Here is an 18998-nt window from a genome sequence, read left to right on the forward strand (position 1 = left end):
AGATCAAATATATTGTCATGCAACATATTGGGTCAGATGAGGAACTGTTTTAACATAACAGCACAAACTGGTTCAACGTCTCTGTGTTCCTGTACTGAGATGTCAAGATGACACTACAGTAAACATTTTGAAATAGGCTGGACTGTCAAATAACTTTAGTTAATCAAACATAACAGTTGAATAGGAGAGAGATAATGGGAACTGCAGATGCTGGAGAACTCCAAGATAATAAAATGTGAGGCTGGATGAACACAGCAGGCCAAGCAGCATCTCAAGAGCACAAAAGCTGACGTTTCGGGCCTAGACCCTTCATCAGAGAGGGGGATGGGGAGAGGGAACTGGAATAAATAGGGAGAGAGGGGGAGGCGGACCGAAGATGGAGAGTAAAGAAGATAGGTGGAGAGAGTATAGGTGGGGAAGTAGGGAGGGGATAGGTCAGTCCAGGGAAGACGGACAGGTCAAGGAGGTGGGATGAGGTTAGTAGGTAGATGGGGGTGCGGCTTGGGGTGGGAGGAAGGGATGGGTGAGAGGAAGAGCCGGTTAGGGAGGCAGAGACAGGTTGGACTGGTTTTGGGATGCAGTGGGTGGGAGGGAAGAGCTGGGCTGGTTGTGTGGTGCAGTGGGGGGAGGGGACGAACTGGGCTGGTTTAGGGATGCAGTAGGGGAAGGGGAGATTTGAATAGGGGACAGTTGAATAGTGGTGGGAGAGCAAACATTCTCATGTAGCTGAATGCATGCTGAGAGTCATTAAGAGAGGGCGGTAAAACACTTGCATTTACAAATTTGTAATTTTATTGAGCCTCTGAAGTGGGCTAAAATCTTGAAGCACACTTCCAGCAATCTCCTTGCACAAGTTTTTCTTACTGCAAGTGGAATCAGTTCTGAAGATTCCAGCTAAACACTGGGAAATGTGTTTAAGAGAATGAACATATATGAATTCCAAATTGTTGCTTGTAAAGTAAGTTTAGTATTTACAGTAAATTGCTTTGTTAATTGTCTTATACTGAGCAAAGCATATGTACCTCTGATAAACAGTGGAAAATATTGAATGTTGTGATTAACTGTAAACAATAGCTGAAAAATTTGAATGCATTATTTAGCACGGAATCTTTAAATGAATTGTTTAATATTTGTAAATAATTAAATAAAATACAGTGTGTCCATCTGATTAAGAAGTTTATCATGCATATGAGCTTAGATTTTATCAAAACCACATGGTTATCCAGTGTTGAAAACTAGTTGTATGCTAGAAAAGTGATAAAGTCAGATTAAAGTGATAACATCAATAAAAGTGCATTGTTATTCTGAATAAAATATTGATTTATTTTAAAAAATCTTTCCTTCTATTATAAATGGATGGAATATGATTAATGCAACATTCTGTTTTTTAAATGAAAATGAATTTATTATATTAAAATAAAGGCCTGCTGTTGGAATGTTGATATGCAAAGGGTTTAGTCTGTTTTATATCAGAAGATACACTAAACCCTAAGGCCAATTTCAGAAAAAAGTAAATATTAGTTTAACTTACCCAGCTGCTGTTAAAAGGAGTTGTAGCTGTTAAATTCACACATCTCAATGTATAGCAAATGTTGACTAACAAATTAATTTAATTTTTTTTTGTTAAGGTTTGTTTAATGCAGAATATGAGTTGATATTGTTGGCCAAAATCAGCAACCTTTTACAATAAGTTTTCTGAAATAAAGGATTGGGTACATCTATTGGAAGAGTGACAGTTAAAATTATGATTTATATTGTTAAAATTTCATTTATTACATTTGAAAGTGTATCAAATGAGAATGCAAACATTTCAGTATCTCTGCCCAGGACGTAGAAATACAAGATGATAGGGGCAAATGGATGGAAAATGTGTAATCAACTCAACAAAGTCCAGCTCACCTTTGTATGAATTTTATGTTAATATTTATTATAGGGTACCGTTTTATCAATATTAACCATTTTTATTAATATCATTAACAATTTTGTTTTTGACATATAATTAACATTTTAAAATAAATCCAATAACTAATTGTAATATGTTCCTCATTATAATCTTTAAATAGCACAGTGCAATTAAACTGAACAAAATTTCTAGTTTACCTTATTTGTAATCCCTTTCTCTCTTTGACTGAGACTTTACTCCGCTTGAAATATAAATATGTTTACATTGTAAATATTTTGCAATGTATTTCTGTCATAAATTTCACAAGACAGATTAAGAAATTAGTTTCACATAAATTGTTACCTGTTCCAAAACAATGAGGACCGGGTATAGAAACATATGGTTGTTATTAATTTTTGCTTTATCATTTTTCATTTTGACATAAAGTTGTTATGTAGTGAGTTTCACACACTGTGCTTTGTAAACTATAATATGAAATGAGGCTTATGCCTTCATGCCAAAGGAAATGTGATACAGAAATAATTCCAGCCAACTGTAAGGTGATGCGGTACAGAATACCAGAAGCTGTTGAAACTTTCAATATGACTCCTGGACAATATAATACTTACTACAAAGAGACTCATAAAATAAGTGAAAGCCACCCCATCTCCCCATAAATAATTTGAGGATGCTCTAATCTTTAGGACTATACATTCCATTCTGAATTCAAACTATTCCTCCTCTGCACATAATGTCAGGAGTTAAACATGTTTGCTTGGAAAAAAGCAAATTAGTTTCCTAATGTACCTTAAAGTAAATGATCATTAGCAGACCTGATTTTTACACCATTACACTATTAAGTGTCATTTGACATGATATAAAATGAAAGCTGAAATGGTGGAGTTCGTCAATAACTAGCACTAACATCTTTGTATTAATTTTCAGGCACTATTTCATACTTAACCATTAAGTTATGTTCTCAGAAAAGCAGGCATTCTATTTTAAAAATGCAATAATACTGTAATGAAGGGTTACAACACCTTATTTTCTTTCTGATTCTGATCAACTTTCTGTACATTACCAATGGTACACGTTTCCTCTTTCAGATTTGCAACATCTGTTTTTGTCATTCTGTGGGTGTTGTGACATCTCTTTGTCAAGGCCCTTGTCAGCTGTCTTGTATGGTGGGCTCGCAAGAAATGATATTTTAGTGATAGCTGTCTCTGGTTTTCCAATTGTTTTCCTTTTTATTCTTTGTCTCCTAAATGCATTGACCTCACTGCAGGGATTCCATAGCCTCTCTTATGAGCGAGGTCTTGCTGAGGGGTTGGCATCTCTCTAGCTGGTAAGCTGGTGAGAGATCCCTGCTGCCTTTTGTTGGCAAGGCCAGTGAATTGCTCAGGCAGTGATGATGCCAGTGACAGACCTCATGACATCAAGACCCCAGGGACAAAAATCTCACCCACTGCTGGTCAGTCAGAGGCCAGTAGCTTTGTGATCAGCAGCACCACAAAGGAGGCTGAAACTTCTGGCTGAGCAACAGGGTCCAGATTCCCAGCAGTGCGGAGCAACGCCAGCCCAGAAATACATAAGGTCAGGGGGATTTTGTTGTCTGGGATCTTGGGAGAGTGTGTAGAGTTGGGGTCATGCTTGCACACTGACTGGAGGTGTTCTGCAAAGTGGTCACCCAGTCCGTGTTTGGTTTCTCCAATGTAGCGTAGGCCACATTGGGTGCAGTGAATATGATACACAAAATTGGAGGAGGTACAGGTGAAACGCTGCTTCACCTGGAAAGACTGTTTAGGCCCTTGTACGGTGAGCAGGGAGGAGGTGAAGGGGCAGGTGTAGCACCTTCTGCAGTACCATGGGAAGGTGCTGTGAGAAGGGGCGTGGTGATGGTGGTCAAGGAATGGACTAGGATGTCCTGGAGGGACCGATCGCTGTGAAATGCAGACAAGGGGAGTGAGGGAAAGACGTCTTTGGTGGTGGTATTCTGCTGGAGTTGGTAGTGAGGACATGGTGTGCAGAGTGTCCAGGGTCCCCCACACTTCTCCGTTGAGTCCGTCAATCAACCCTTTTCACGGACGCTGATAAGTTAGTCAAATGGTTGTCGTTACCATGTAAGCCAATTGGCAGTAGGCACATGTACAGCTGTGTAAAACTATGGACAGTGGAGTGAGACCCTTAAATGGTCAGGGTTTGGCTCAAATGTCACGAAAACTAACATATGCCTTCCTATAGAGGATATAATATGGTGGGGGGGCGGTTGTGGGAAAGGGGAGTAGGGGAAAGATGTCTTTGGTGGTGATCTGCTGGAGTTGTTTGAAATAGCCGAAAATGATCCTTTGAAGGCAAATGCTGATGGGATGAAAAGTGAGGACAAGGGGAACCCATCATGCTGTTGTGAGCAATGAGAAGGGGCAAGGGTGGAAGCATGGGTAATAATTCAGATACACTTAAGGGCCTTGTCAACCACACTGGGTGGGAAATCATGTTTAGGGAAGAAGAAAGCCATGTTAGCAGCATTGTTTTGGAAGGTGGCAGCATCCAAACAGATGCGATGCAGACATAGGTTGCAGGACACAGATCTGTCACCAGCCCACTGAATTATATACCCTTCCCTCTTCCAGACGTCCCACCACAGGGAGCAAAAGATTCTACTTTATCTCTCACTGTACCACCTTGATCAGTAGGATCATGAATGAAGGAAAATAGAATAAGATTTCAACTTACTATCCTCACTCATGACCAAGAACTACCATCAGTATAGAGACCAAAAGCATGGTCTAATTTCTAGTACAAGGTCAGTTTATAGCAATTATGATATTTTAACCACCACCCTAAGAGCAACTACTAGGGCCCAGAAATCAGACCTGGAACCTCCTAAATTGTAAAGGTTACACAACACATTATTCCACAAAATGATTTGGGAAATCTGGTGATTATTGTCCTTGTGAACCAGAAATTGTTAATTTAGCTCTAAAATAAAACAGCCTTGCTATCTCTGAATTTAGTTCCAAGTTTTGTTTAGTTTTCCTTTGTGATTGCTTACCATTGTTTTGATAAAGTTTTTTTTCTGGAATCGCAAAACCACAATGTAAAATGTTTGCTGCAACATAATGTAATGCTGCAACCCACTCAGGATTACTTAACAATGCAATTTTTAAAAGGCCCTCTCATTTCTCTTTGTGAATCTTCAGTCCGATTACGGTACTGCTTCATTTTATAGATGTTGATACAAACATTAGGATGACACTCAAAGCTAATGGAAGCATAGAATTGTCAAAAGTCAAATACCTCTTTTTGCTGCTTATCAACTACTTGTCAAAACAGCAAGCTGTTGATATTGGCTACATAGATCATCTTTTACAAGAAAAACTAAACAAATATTTAGCTCTTAGATGGTTAGAGATGGTGTCATCTTTTACCAGCAAAATTTCACCACAGAAAATCCAAACTCATGAACATAGAAGCCATTATGCAACTGGTCTGCTGCTTTCTTAACATTGACCTTGATAACAATGGCATGGAAATGTTATGTCACTTTTGTTTATTTCTGACTAACTAACAGCTATTACTTTGAGACAACAAGTTGTAGAGCTGAATGAATACAGCAGGCCAAGCAGCATCTTAGGAGCAGGAAAGCTAACGTTTCGGGCCTAGATGCTGTCTTGGATTCTCCAGCATCTGCAGTTCCTATTATCTCTAGCTATTACTTTGTACTGATTGGTTAGTCTGCAGTTGTTAACATATGTAACATTAGTTCATTTGAACCTTCACTGGAAATTCTGATTAATAAAATCTATCTCTCTTTTATTTTGTTTAAAGTTTGAGTTCTAGCTAGGAAGCTGGAAGAGAGGAAGGAAATTTTAAACAAAATCACAAAGAGAAACATATGAATGTTCATGAATCAATTTGGTACTGTCAAGCTATTGATAAATTTCCTAATCAAATTGACTCATGCAGAATGCAAGACATTTGGCAGAAAGTAGCAATTAACCAATGGAGATAGCAAGAAAGGTGACCATCGTTCTGCCAATCTGAGTTTTCTAGCTTAGATTTATTTTCATGAAAAATCTTTTTTTTATGGCACATATAAAACCAACAATTTCAACACCTAACGAGAGACAAATTCAATCATGTTCAGACATTATATGATATTGTTCCCCAGTGTCACTACTTACATTCACTTGATATAGAATTAAAATCTTACTTTGTTATGATTGAATCCTACAAGAATACTAGAAAGTGCTGCTTTGATTTGAAATTTAAGTCAACTTTATCATATACATTCACATTGCTATTTCCCAATATAAATAGTTACGTTGGTAAATCAATGAGCCTCATATGCATTGGTGAGTGTTAAAATTTCACAACGTAAATCTTGTCAGTGCAATTATACTGCTCTATTACTAGGAATGACCATTTTGTAACATATGCCCATAGAAATTTATGAGTATGACAAATAACCACCCTCTTTGAAAATAGTGCAAAAGAAAATTTATGGGTATGACAAGTAACTTATATTACAGAAGAGGTCCAATTTAAAACACCTGCTACATCATAATGCTCATTAAGGCAAAAGCATAGCATAAAACAGAGCCATATGTGGTAGATGATTTTGGGAACTGTGTAGGTGATACCCAGTAGGCTCTGTATGACCTAGTTGAAGTAATCATGCTTTTCAATATGAGATATAGAAGGGATAATGTAACAACGATTAAAGAAGAAGCAAAAGAGAAGAAATAATAAGTACATCTGTGTTATTCCAAAGGCCAAAAAAAACTCTTAATAGTAAGAAAAAATTGCATTCATTATGTAATTTTAAACTTTACCACATGAGTGGTACAATTTGGAAAGTTAAAAGGAAGCTGGAAGCAAATGTTGGAAGAGCAGGAAGAGTTTTCGCAGATGTAGAAGCAATATTAAAGGTATCAGGGCAGTTATCCAGAACTGTGTGATAACAGTGCCTGCTAAAAAATGTAATAAGTGATGGGTTCTTTAGGTAGTGAACAGGAAGCAATCACATTGATTTCTTTGAGAATCTTTTGTGAATTTTGTAGTTTATGAATTTCTGTCGTGTTCCACCAAATTATTCAAGACATTTTAGTCGGACAATAAGTACTAATAGTATAAACAGAATACACCACAATCTTCATAATAATGACTACTTTCATTTAGTTTCAGCCATGTAAGATTTAGGATATTTCAATAGAGATTTTTAGGAATTTCATTCTACATCAAATTTTCATTTAATCTGAAAGCTAAGAGTCACAGCCACCAGGAGCAGTGTTAAATATTATAAATATCAACACATATAGATGTTGGGATGCAGGTGGAGATGAAACAAAGTATTTCACTAGTGATTAAAGGTTAACACAGAGAGTTTAACAATAACTTATAAGTACCATACTGACTTGATATTCTATGGAAAAGTGAATGACAATCAAAAATGACTTCATTGATTAAATTATAATGAAAGGAGACATGGAGCAGTTCAAGAATGCTGAATGAATAAGCAAAGTAATTGTTGAAAGCTGAAATAAAAACAGAAAGTACTGGAGAAACTCAACAGATCTGGTAACATCTGCGGAGAGAGAAACAGAGGTAATGTTTCATGTCCAGTGACCCTGATCCAGTCAAAGGTTCTCCAGCATTTTCTGTTTTTGTACAATTTCCAGCATCAGTAGATATTTGATTTGTTTTAATTGTTGAAAATTGTTGTATTCAGGTTCTGGGCTATTTTAGCCCTGTTCCATTGGGCTGTTTCTGGAATTATGGAGGGAGTCTGCTGGATTTTCAGCTCTCTATTATTTATTGAGATGGCAGGATTGTGGGAAAGTGAAAGAAATGTTTTCTTCCATAACTTCTCCTTGGATCCAGAAAGAAGAGAATATGTAATCAGAGAAATTTAGAAATTTACTTTATTGTGTACCATGTTGCTACATGATGGATGCGTTTAACGTTTGCGTTCGGCTTGGTATAAATCGTATGGCATTTGGTGGAATGAGGCCAAGTGAACTTTCTCAAGAAATTGGACCAAACTTGCAGCCCTATGGCATGTATCATGTCCAATTTCTAGACCACCTTATCAAGTGCCATTCCTGGAAGAACATGCCACTCAGGAGATTACTGTCCCAGGAATTGAAATGCTTGCTTCCTCCTCATTTCAGAATCTTCCCTGGAAGAGTGCTGACATCTGGGAGCTGTCCTGCTTCATCATGTAACTGCTGAGGGGAGGTGCCGGAGGAGGGGAGGTTGCTAACTTGCTTCTTAGATAGAGCCATGCTTGTCCTGGCGGAGAGGCTGGTAGAGCAAAGAAATGTTTTCACTACAGAATCAGTCTGCCAATGATGCATTGGACATCATCGCTCAGAAGCAGCAGCAGTGCGGGTTTGTCCAGGGTGACAGCTGCCATGAACGGATAGGGTCAGCACCCTGAGGAAAGCCTCAGACTCCCGCAGTCTGTCTCCTTGGCCATTGCTCCTCAGGACCCGAGGTAGGGCAAGGGTGTGGCAGGGAGCCTCAAATTCAGTGTAGGCTCCCCAACCTCACGTGGAGACAGGGCAGGGCCAGGAGGCACCCGTCAGAGGAAGGGTGTCACACATTTTGGATGTGTTCGACAATATCACAGCCAGAATCTTAATAAGGTGGTACTAAATACAACTCTAAATAGTAATTGTAGATATTACAGACTCTGATCTTATAGCTACGTTCAATAAGGACTCACCTATATCCTTCATGTGTTCATGTGTATGTGCTCTCAAGATTCTCTCTCTTTAAGAGTTCTTGAACTCCATTCACACTGTGACGTTCTTTCTCCGTGATCTGAGAACATTGCAATCTTGTCCCAGGGCCCCGAACCGTTTTTCAATCATAATTTTCAGTAAGATGCCAATTTCACTGATCAAAACAAAATCACATGTAGAAAAGATCTAAAGAACTGCAAATAATCTTATTCTTTGCTCTATAAAGTATTGGCATGTACCATTTATTTATTGCAAAATAATAGTTTTTTTTCTGTATCTTTCAGGGTTCCTTTACAGCCCTGAGCGATTTGTTTTGGCAGCATGATGGCTGTTTTCCAAATTCAAATGCAAAATATGCATCAACAATTTATATACTGTCATTTATTATGTAAACTATATTTTGGGGCAAGTTTGGCTTGTAATGAAATTACCAAAGCATTGCTTTCTGTTTGAACCAAGATGCATAATTCTTCATCGACAAGTATAGTGTATCACTCAGTCTTTGCTCAATTTGTGCAATCCTGGAAAATGGATAAAAATAACATTGGCTGGTTTTGTCCTCATGTCACCAAACACTGAAATGAAGCTGTGTTTGGCTGAAGGATGCCTCAGGTAATCAGCCTTCACAATCATTGCATCTTTAAACAATTATGGATTAATTGGATATGCCGCTTTAAGATCAGAATGCATACCATACTGGCTCTTAATGTGGAATGAATTTTACCAAAAAAAAAATCCTAGTGTCAATTCCAGATAGGTTTGAGAGGGTTTCTCTCATGAGTTGTGGAGAGTTGTCTCATACAATTCTCATTTACTCATCTCATGATGTATTCATCTCAAGTCCATGACACTGCATTTGCAACATCCCTCACCAGCAGGAAGGTGCTGCCACTCGGCCCACATTTAAAGACCAGCTGTGCATGAGGTCAAACACTGTCAGCCAGAATCAGCTCTTCACAGCAGATACCCTGGAAGGGAAGCAAATCAAAAAGCTTTTGAGGGCGTAGAGATTGTTTGCATGACATAGGAATGTAGGGATAGGAGCAGGGCTGGGCAATCCAGCCCTATGGGCTCGCTCTGCAGGTAACATGATTGTACCTGATTTTATCCTGGTCTCAACTCCATTTTCTTGCCTGCTCTCAACAGCCTTCATCCTGCTTTTCATCAGAAACATGTCTATTTCTTTCTTAAATCTGTTGATTGATGTTGCCTCCACTTCACTCTTGGGTACTCGAGCTTTGCAGATTCACAACCCTCAGAGAGGAGCTGTTTCTCCCCATCTCAGTTTTTTACCTACCTCCTCTCCCACTTGTTTGAGACTGGCCCACAAGGGGGGAATATCTGTTCAATGTCTTCCTTATCAGTCCCCTTTACCATTTTATATACCGCCATCAGTTACCCCCATCATTCTTCTGAGCTCCAGTGAATACAAGCCCAAGCTATTTAAGTGATCCTCGTACAACAACTCATCAGAAGCAAGGGTCATATTTGTAAACTTATTGTCATTTTATGTCCTCATCTCACATTGTAGTATGATAGAGTCATAAAGATATACAACATGCAAACAGACCCTTTGGTCCAACTCATCCATGCCAACCAGATGACCTAAATTAATCTGGTCCCATGTGCCAGCATTTGGCCTGTGTCCTTCTAAGCCCGTCCTATTCATGTACCCATCCAAATGCCTTTTAAATGTGTAATTGTACCAGCCACCACTTCCTCTGGCATCCCATTTCGTACCACACCACCCTCTGCACAAAGATGTTATCCCTTTGGTCCCTTTTAAACCTTTCACCTCTCACCTTAAACCTATGCCCTCTAGTTTTGGGCTCCCCTACTATGGGGGAAAGACCTTGGCGGACCTTCTTTGCTTCAATAAGCTTGCCACTTCTTCTTCTACGTTCTACTATCCTGAGCCGCTGAAAAACTGATCTACATTCTTTGTGTTTACTGTGTATGTTGCTGGCATTTTGTGTGGTGTGACATTGACATATCAAGATGCTATACAACAATAGGTCCACAATTTTGACTGATCACTGCTGGAAACCATAGAAACCACCTTGCTTTGTGCTAAAATTACAGTAAGGTTATAATTTTTGAACGATGCAACAATGTGCAAAAAGGCCAGGGATGTCAGAGATGCTGTGGGTATCCAAGTAGACACAAAATGAGTCAACATTAACAGACCAAACGAAAAGCCCAAGACATAACCATCTCTAATGCATGAGATGAGTTTGTGTCACTGCGCTTAAAGTGGTCTGGCATTGCAATGTAAAGTATCGATGAGCCCCAAAGTGTAGTATTGGAGGAATGAACAGTCTTAAAACTAAGTCCTAAATGTAGCAAATTAAGATGTTCTGCAACTGGTGTGTATCTAATGCTAAACTCTGGGGACAGTGGGAGCAGCTTGTCACTATTCACAGAACATGTCCTGCGATATTGGGGATTACTGTCCAAGGCTGTAGTTTTGAGGAGCCTATGGTAAATTAGAGCTGCTGCGTACCCACTCCGACTTTCACTTCAGCAATTGGCCCTACCGAGGTTCTCTCCTCTGCCTGGGAAAATTGCAAACTTCATGGAAAGTTGATGAAATGAGCTAAAGATGAGATGTGTACAGACGCAAACAAGCTCCTCACTGCTTTGGGGTGAACTTTTAATTTTAATGTTAAAACCTTGAGTAGTAAATTAGATATTTTTCAACAAAAGCAGACATTTCTGGAAAAACTCAACAGGCCTGGCAGTGCCTACGGAAATAAAATTAATACTTTAGGTCCAGAGTCCTTTCCTCAAAACTAGACCCAAAATGTTAACTTTGCTTTTTCTCCACTGATGTTACTAGACATTCTGAGTTTTTCCAGCAATTCCTGTTTTTGTCTCTGATTTCCAGCATCCGCAGTTCTTTGGGCTTTTTTGTCTATTGGACTTTTTCTTATCTCAACATTGAGAAGCTTTTTGATCAAATCTTGTAATATTTGACAGACAAACTCTCCACTGGCCACATTGTCTAGGAACCTCAAGATAATAAAATGTGAGGCTGGATGAACACAGCAGGCCCAGCAGCATCTCAGGAGCACAAAAGCTGACGTTTCGGGCCTAGACCCTTCATCAGAGAGGGGGATGGGGAGAGGGAACTGGAATAAATAGGGAGAGAGGGGGAGGCGGACCGAAGATGGAGAGTAAAGAAGATAGGTTGAGAGAGTATAGGTGGGGAGGTAGGGAGGGGATAGGTCAGTCCAGGGAAGACGGACAGGTCAAGAAGGTGGGATGAGGTAAGTAGGTAGATGGGGGTGCGGCTTGGGGTGGGAGGAAGGGATGGGTGAGAGGAAGAACCGGTTAGGGAGGCAGAGACAGGTTGGACTGGTTTTGGGATGCAGTGGGTGGGGGGGAAGAGCTGGGCTGGTTGTGTGGTGCAGTGGGGGGAGGGGACGAACTGGGCTGGTTTAGGGATGCAGTAGGGGAAGGGGAGATTTTGAAACTTGTGAAGTCCACATTGATACCATTAGCCTAATGGTACCAATGTGGACTTCACGAGTTTCAAAATCTCCCCTTCCCCTACTGCATCCCTAAACCAGCCCAGTTCGTCCCCTCCCCCCACTGCACCACACAACCAGCCCAGCTCTTCCCCCCCACCCACTGCATCCCAAAACCAGTCCAACCTGTCTCTGCCTCCCTAACCGGTTCTTCCTCTCACCCATCCCTTCCTCCCACCCCAAGCCGCACCCCCATCTACCTACTAACCTCATCCCACCTCCTTGACCTGTCCGTCTTCCCTGGACTAACCTATCCCCTCCCTACCTCCCCACCTATACTCTCTCCACCTATCTTCTTTACTCTCCATCTTCGGTCCGCCTCCCCCTCTCTCCCTATTTATTCTAGTTCCCTCTCCCCATCCCCCTCTCTGATGAAGGGTCTAGGCCCAAAACGTCAGCTTTTGTGCTCCTGAGATGCTGCTTGGCCTGCTGTGTTCATCCAACCTCACATTTTATTATCTTGGAATTCTCCAGCATCTGCAGTTCCCATTATCTCTTGTCTAGGAACCTCGATGATTTTGCCCTGAATCTGCATGTTTTTTATGCTTAGGTTCAGAGTGCTTTCAGCTGTTTTCTTACATTCACTTACAGTAGATGCCTTTTCTTTCTGAAGTTGCATTCATTTTACAAGCTAAGACACATGTACCAACAGGTTCAAGAACAGCTTCTTCTCTGCTATTATTAGACTTCTGAATGGCCCTCTCAAATTTCAATGTTGATCTTGCTTTTTTGTATACTTTCTTTGCAGCTGTAACTTTGCAATCCTTGCTCTGTTCTATACCCAATGATCTTCGTATGACATGAGCTATCTGTACTGTACACAAAATAAAACTTTTCACTGTACCTAGGTACATGTGACAGAAATAAATCAAATCTAAATCAAATCAAATGACAATTTATAGATAATTGTTTCTCATTTCACATCTTCCCTTGAATGACTTTTATATTCTTTCTTAGTTTTAGTGAGACCAAACACTCGAGAAACCATTTCTATTGAAAAATCTACAGAAATTATCCCTACGAGTATAGGGGAGGGGAGGCAAAGGGCTAATGGTATCATCACTGGACTGCTAATCCAGAGACTCAGATAATGTTCTGGGGACCTAGGTTTGAATCCCGCCACAACAGATGGTGGAATTTGAATTCAATAAAATATGAGTCCATTGTCAATTGTCAGGATAAAAGCTTCCTTGTTCATTAATGTCCTTTAGGGAAGGAAACTGCCATCCTTACCTTGTCTGGCCTACATGTGGCTCCAAACCCACAGCAATGTGGTTGACTCTCAACTACCCTCTGGGCAATTAAGGATGGGCAACAAATGCTGCCTAGCCAGCGATGCCCTCATCCTGTTCATGAATAAAGGAAAGGAAGATTAGTTCAGTTGTTACAAGTAATTTTGCACTGATCTAAGAGAAGGATGCATGAAAGTAGGGGACATTTTTTATCCATAATCCAAGATCTCCAGGTGGGCTTTAGTGCAATCAGCTGCCACGCCAAATGGATTTTGCTCTTTTCAACAATGCGTTTCTAAATGAACAGTTCCCAGTGCAACAGTATGATATTTTTTCTCTCTTTTCTGACAACAGCTACTTAATGAGCTCCCTGTGTGAAATTTCCAATCTATGCCTAATTAGGGGCAATTTTTTTGCTGCAAGCCCATGCCCATTCAGGTCTAAGTTCAGACGGTCCAAACTCTCTTCATAGAAGATTCATTTCACCAGTAAACAGAGGAGACTTTTATTACATTAGTGCATGATTGATTTGGACACAGGCCCTAAAATGAAAAGCTATGTCTAACCAACCCGAGTTTTCAACCTCCTTCTCTCCTGTCGCAATCCATCTCTCTAATTATACATCCTGTTACTAGGTAATGATGGGATGTAGTCCACAATTGGTAATCTTCATCTTTGGACTGCCAGGAGTACCCAGGGTCTTTCTGATTTTTGTTCTACCCAGGAACAATGTTTTTTGCTTCACTTTGATTGCACAGCCAAAGATAGCAAAATCCCATCAGGAGGACAGCAGGTATAAATTCTGCAAATATTATAATTTAACAGTAGGTTTATTACGCACTGACACTGTATGCTTGAATATCATCCACTCCAAGCTATTTTTGAATTTATTGCTCTATTTTATGAAAAAAACAGTTAATTGTAAGGGGCCGCTGGAGATGGGTCCACATTGGTTGAACTAAAGCTTTTCATCATTATTGTTATGTCACCATTGAACCAAAAGATCATATGGCTGATTTTTTTGCCAATATTGCCACTAAAACAACTCCACAGAGGCCAGTATTCTGTTACTAAGTCACTCTTCACTGCTGGGTCACAATAATAATATTGTCAGGCTGGTCTTGGTATCTCACCTTTCCATAGTTATGTGGGGCACGGCATTGCTCACCTTATTAATGAGGAATATAAAAGTATTGGAGGTGGTTCAGAGATTTACTCGACAAATGTCCAGTACGAGGATATTGTCTTATGAAGAAAGATTAGGCAGGATAAGCTTGTGTCTGCTAGAGTATAGAACCATAACAGGTGACTTTGTCAAAACATGGAAGACATCTAAGCATGTTGGCAGGATAGACGTGAGGTGGATGTTTTCTGTTACGGGAAAATCCAGAATTAAGGGTCACTATTTAAAAACCAAGGGTCACCCATTTCAAACTGATGAGGGTAATGTTATTCTCTCGGTCATGAGTCTTTAGAGTTCTCTTCCTGAAAACAAGATGGAAGCAAAATCCTTTAATATTTTTAAGGCAGGGTGTGATGTAAGTTACAGATTTAATACAGTTTTAGTTTTTTGTTTCCTTTGCAGAAACACAAAGGGAAGTGAGTTTTCATGGTTCTGATTCTCAGTGAGGTAAGTGTGTGATCCCCTCACCACTGCCCTCCTTCGCTTTCTTATGAAAATGGAGAAAAGTCTGCATTTTCATGGCTTTGCCCTTTTTAATGAATGTTGATGACTGCTAATATTAAGACAACATTGATAGGTTAGATGTTAATCAGAGGGTAATAGGAAATCTGATTATTTCTTTCTGAAACCAAGCCGGAAGTGGCACATGAAGTTGGGAAGGAAATCTCATGGGAACATGGAGTGGGCATCGACAATGCATCTCTTTGAGGCTACAAGAAGTATTAATTGGGACAGATCACAATATCGATCTGTCCCACAGATGTTTTCAAGTCATTATTCCTCCTGGTGACACTTTCTGTTTTTGTCTTCAAGAATAACACTTTTCATTTAGATTTTTCTACTACTTGCAGCAAATCTGAAACATGTTTTAATAAGCTTTCCATTTCTAATTTCTCTGTCCTTTTTTCACATTGTACTTTCATTAATACAAGAAGATTGGAAATAAATGCATTCAAAGCAGAAAGAAAATTCAAATCAACTTTTTTTCTTTTCTTAGCCCTTAAGAATCATTAGCCAAAACAAAGATGTCATGTAACAGCGTTAAGGGAATAGAGCAATGGCAAATTCTGCTTTAGCTTTCTGCATCATTTTAATAGACATGATAAGCTGACTTGCTGACAAATGCAGAGGGCAGACAAAGTTTAGGAAGTTCAGAATTTTTTGACATGAGCTGTCTGTTTTCAGTTAAAGTGTCAAGTCTTGTTACATTTTCAAAGCTGAGCAACAATATGATTAGGATGGAAATAGCTCATTCGTATCATTTACTTAGGCAATAATGAATGAGAAAACATGTGTTCCTGGAGATTTTTTTTTATCATCCCAGTGATTGTCTTGACATAAATGAAAGCTGAGTGCTGGAGAAAGCCTTGGTTCAATAAAATCTGCAGCTCACACATGCCTATTCTCAGAAAACATACCCTATTTACTGATAATCAAATCAAAGTCAGTCATTGTCATAAAATTTAAACACTAAGTAAACCTCTAAATACAGACATGACGGCCTACAAAATTACCATTGCTGGTAATAGCTACTTAATGCTGTATGTGTTCACATACCATTTCTAGACTTTCTATTTCACCAGAAGAACTTTTAAAATAACAGACTAGTTCCATAGTATTTATCGTGAGCTGCCACTTGTTAATCGGTATAAAAGACATCTAATAAATTACTATCTTATTGTTCACTGGCTGAATTGTTCACTGCAGTTATGAACTGAACATTTCAAACTTCCTATTTCACTAATTGAGAAAGCAAAAGTGTATTTAATTTAACAGACTGTATTTCAACAATGGAAAATACACCATCATGCAACTTCATTCAGTCATTGACATTGACAATTAGAATTTCCATGAAGCTGCACTTTGAATTAAAATTTAGAATGATATTCAATTAATAGTCCTTGCTTTTAATAATACACTTTTGTGTCTTCAATTGGAAAGAATACTAGCCAATCAGAAATGTTTATTCTCTCAATCAGTAGTATCAGAATATGATAAATCGACTTTACTGAGGCCAGGCGCTGCATGCATATTTGTGCTGTTCATAATATTAAATTTATCACACACATTAACCCTCGAAATGAGAGTAATGGTGTAGTTTCCTTATTTTTATCTGAATCTTCAGCGAATATCCTATGCATCTCTCAGAGTAACACTAACGATGTATAGGGTACAGTCGATGGTTGCATTGATAAACTTGACTGTCTACATTCAGGTGGAGGATCTGATGACGTATCTGGTCTACAGCACAAGCCACACTCATGCAGCAGTCTTCTATCCCGCAAGATTATTGCTTATGCTTTGGGTTTTCAATTCTGTCATGGCCATCTTCCAGTGTGGCTCAGGAGTCCCACTCCAGAATGATAATCTCTGTTGAATTTGCTGTAGAACAAGACTGTGGACAGAGGAACGTCAGGACACGATGGCCTTCACCTTCTCTGAATCTTTCTTATAGAAAATGGACATCCAATGAATGTGAGAAAACAAGGTGTAGAACTAGATGAACACAGCAGGCCAAGCAGCATCAGAGGAGCAGGAAGGCTGATGTTTCAGGCCTAGACCCTTCTTCAGAAATGGGGGAGGGGAAGGGGGTTCTAAAATAAATAGAGAGAGGGGGGAGGCGGATAGAAGATGGATAAAGGAGAAGATAGGTGGAGAGGAGACAGCCAGGTCAAAGAGGCGAGGATGGAGCCAGTAAAGATGAGTGCAAGTGGGGAGTTAGGCAGGAGGTAGGTCAGTCCAGGGAGGATGGACAGGTCAAGAGGGTGGGATGAGGTTAGTACATAGGATATGAGGGTGGGGCTTGAGGTGGGAGGAGGGGATAGGTGGGAGGAAAGACATGTTAGGGAGGCGAGGACAAGCTGGGCTGGTTTTGGGGTGCAGTGGGGAGAGGGAAGATTTTGAAGCTTGTGAAACCCACATTGATACCATTGGGCTGCCGGGTTCCCAAGTGGAATATGAGTTGCTGTTCATGCAAACTTCGGGTGGCATCATTGTGGCACTGCAGGAGGCTCAGGATGGGCAAAACATCTGAGGAATGGGAGGGGGAGTTGAAATGATTCGCAGCTGGGAGGTGCAGTTGTTTATTGCGAACCGAGTATAGGTGTTCTGTAAAACAATCCTCAAGCCTCCGTTTGGTTTCCCCGATGTAGAGGAGGCCATAACAGGAACAATGGATGTAGTTTACCATGTCAGCAGACGTGCAGGTGAGCATCTGCTTGATGTGGAAAGTCTTCTTGGGCCCTGGGGTAGGGATGAGGGGCAAGTGTAGGGGCAGGTGTAGCACTTCCTGCTGTTGCAGGGAAAAGTGCTGGGCGTGGTGGGGCTGGAAGGCAGTGTGAATGTCATCCACTATTTCAAATTCTTTTGCCTCCACATCATCTGCTCCCAGGATGGGGCATTTCACTCCTGGATGTCTCAGATGTCTTCATTTTTCAAGGGTCGCAACATCCCCCCCCCACCTTCAGTGGTTGAGCACGCCCTTGACGGAGTCTCCCAGGTTTCCCTCAACTCAATAACAATGGCAGTAACAACCAGAACAGAATCCCCCTCATCCTCACATACCACCCCACCAGCCTGCAGATCCAATGCATCATCCTCCGATACTTCCGCCATCTGAAATCCGACCCCACCACCAAAGACATTTTTCCCTCCCCAACCTTACCTGCTTTCCAAAGGGACCTCTCTCTCTGTGACTCCCATGTCCGCTCCACACTCCCCTCCAGCCCCACCACACCTGGCGCTTTCCCCTGCAACCGCAGGAGGTACTACACCTGCCCCTGCACCTCCCCCCTCATCCCCATCCCAGGCCCCAAGAAGACTTTCCACATCAAGCGGATGTTCACCTGCACATCCACCAATGTGGTATACTGCATCTGCTGTACCTGTTGTAGCCTCCTCCATAACAGGGAAACCAAGCAGAGTCTTGGGGATCACTTTGTAGAACACCCACTCTCGGTTTGCACTAAACAACTGCACCTCCCAGTCGCGAACCATTTCAACTCCCCCTCCCATTACTCAGCCAACATGTTCATCCTGGGCCTCCTGCAGTGCCACAATGATGCCACCAGAAGGTTGCAGGAACAGCAACTCGTATTCCGGTTGGGAACCCTGCAGCCCAATGGTATCAATGTAGACTTCACAAGCTTCAAAATCTCCCCTCCCTCCACCACATCCCAAAACCAGCCCAGCTCGTCCCTGCCTCCCTAACCTATCCTTCTTCCCACCTATCCCCTCTTCCCACTTCAAGCCCACCCCCACCTCCTAACTACTAACCTCATCCCGCGCCCTTGACCTTTCCTCCTCCCTGGACTGACGTATCCCCTCCATACCTCCCCACCTACACTTATGTTTACTGCTCCATCCCCACTTCTTTGACCTGTCTGTCTCCTTTCCACCTATCTTCTCCTCTATCCATCTTCT

General features: G+C 40.8%; 1 long non-coding RNA gene across 1 annotated transcript in view; it reads right to left on the reverse strand.

Moving 5' to 3' along the window:
- Positions 1–13398: 13398 nt before the first annotated feature.
- LOC132209576 (uncharacterized) overlaps positions 13399–18998 on the reverse strand; it is a 140099-nt gene continuing 134499 nt past the window's right edge. The window contains exon 4 of the long non-coding RNA XR_009445723.1: positions 13399–13507. This is a non-coding gene — a long non-coding RNA (uncharacterized LOC132209576). The remainder of the gene's footprint in view (positions 13508–18998) is intronic.

This window comes from Stegostoma tigrinum, chromosome 4 (genome assembly GCF_030684315.1).
Source record: "Stegostoma tigrinum isolate sSteTig4 chromosome 4, sSteTig4.hap1, whole genome shotgun sequence".
Classification (NCBI taxonomy): Eukaryota; Metazoa; Chordata; class Chondrichthyes; order Orectolobiformes; family Stegostomatidae; genus Stegostoma; species Stegostoma tigrinum.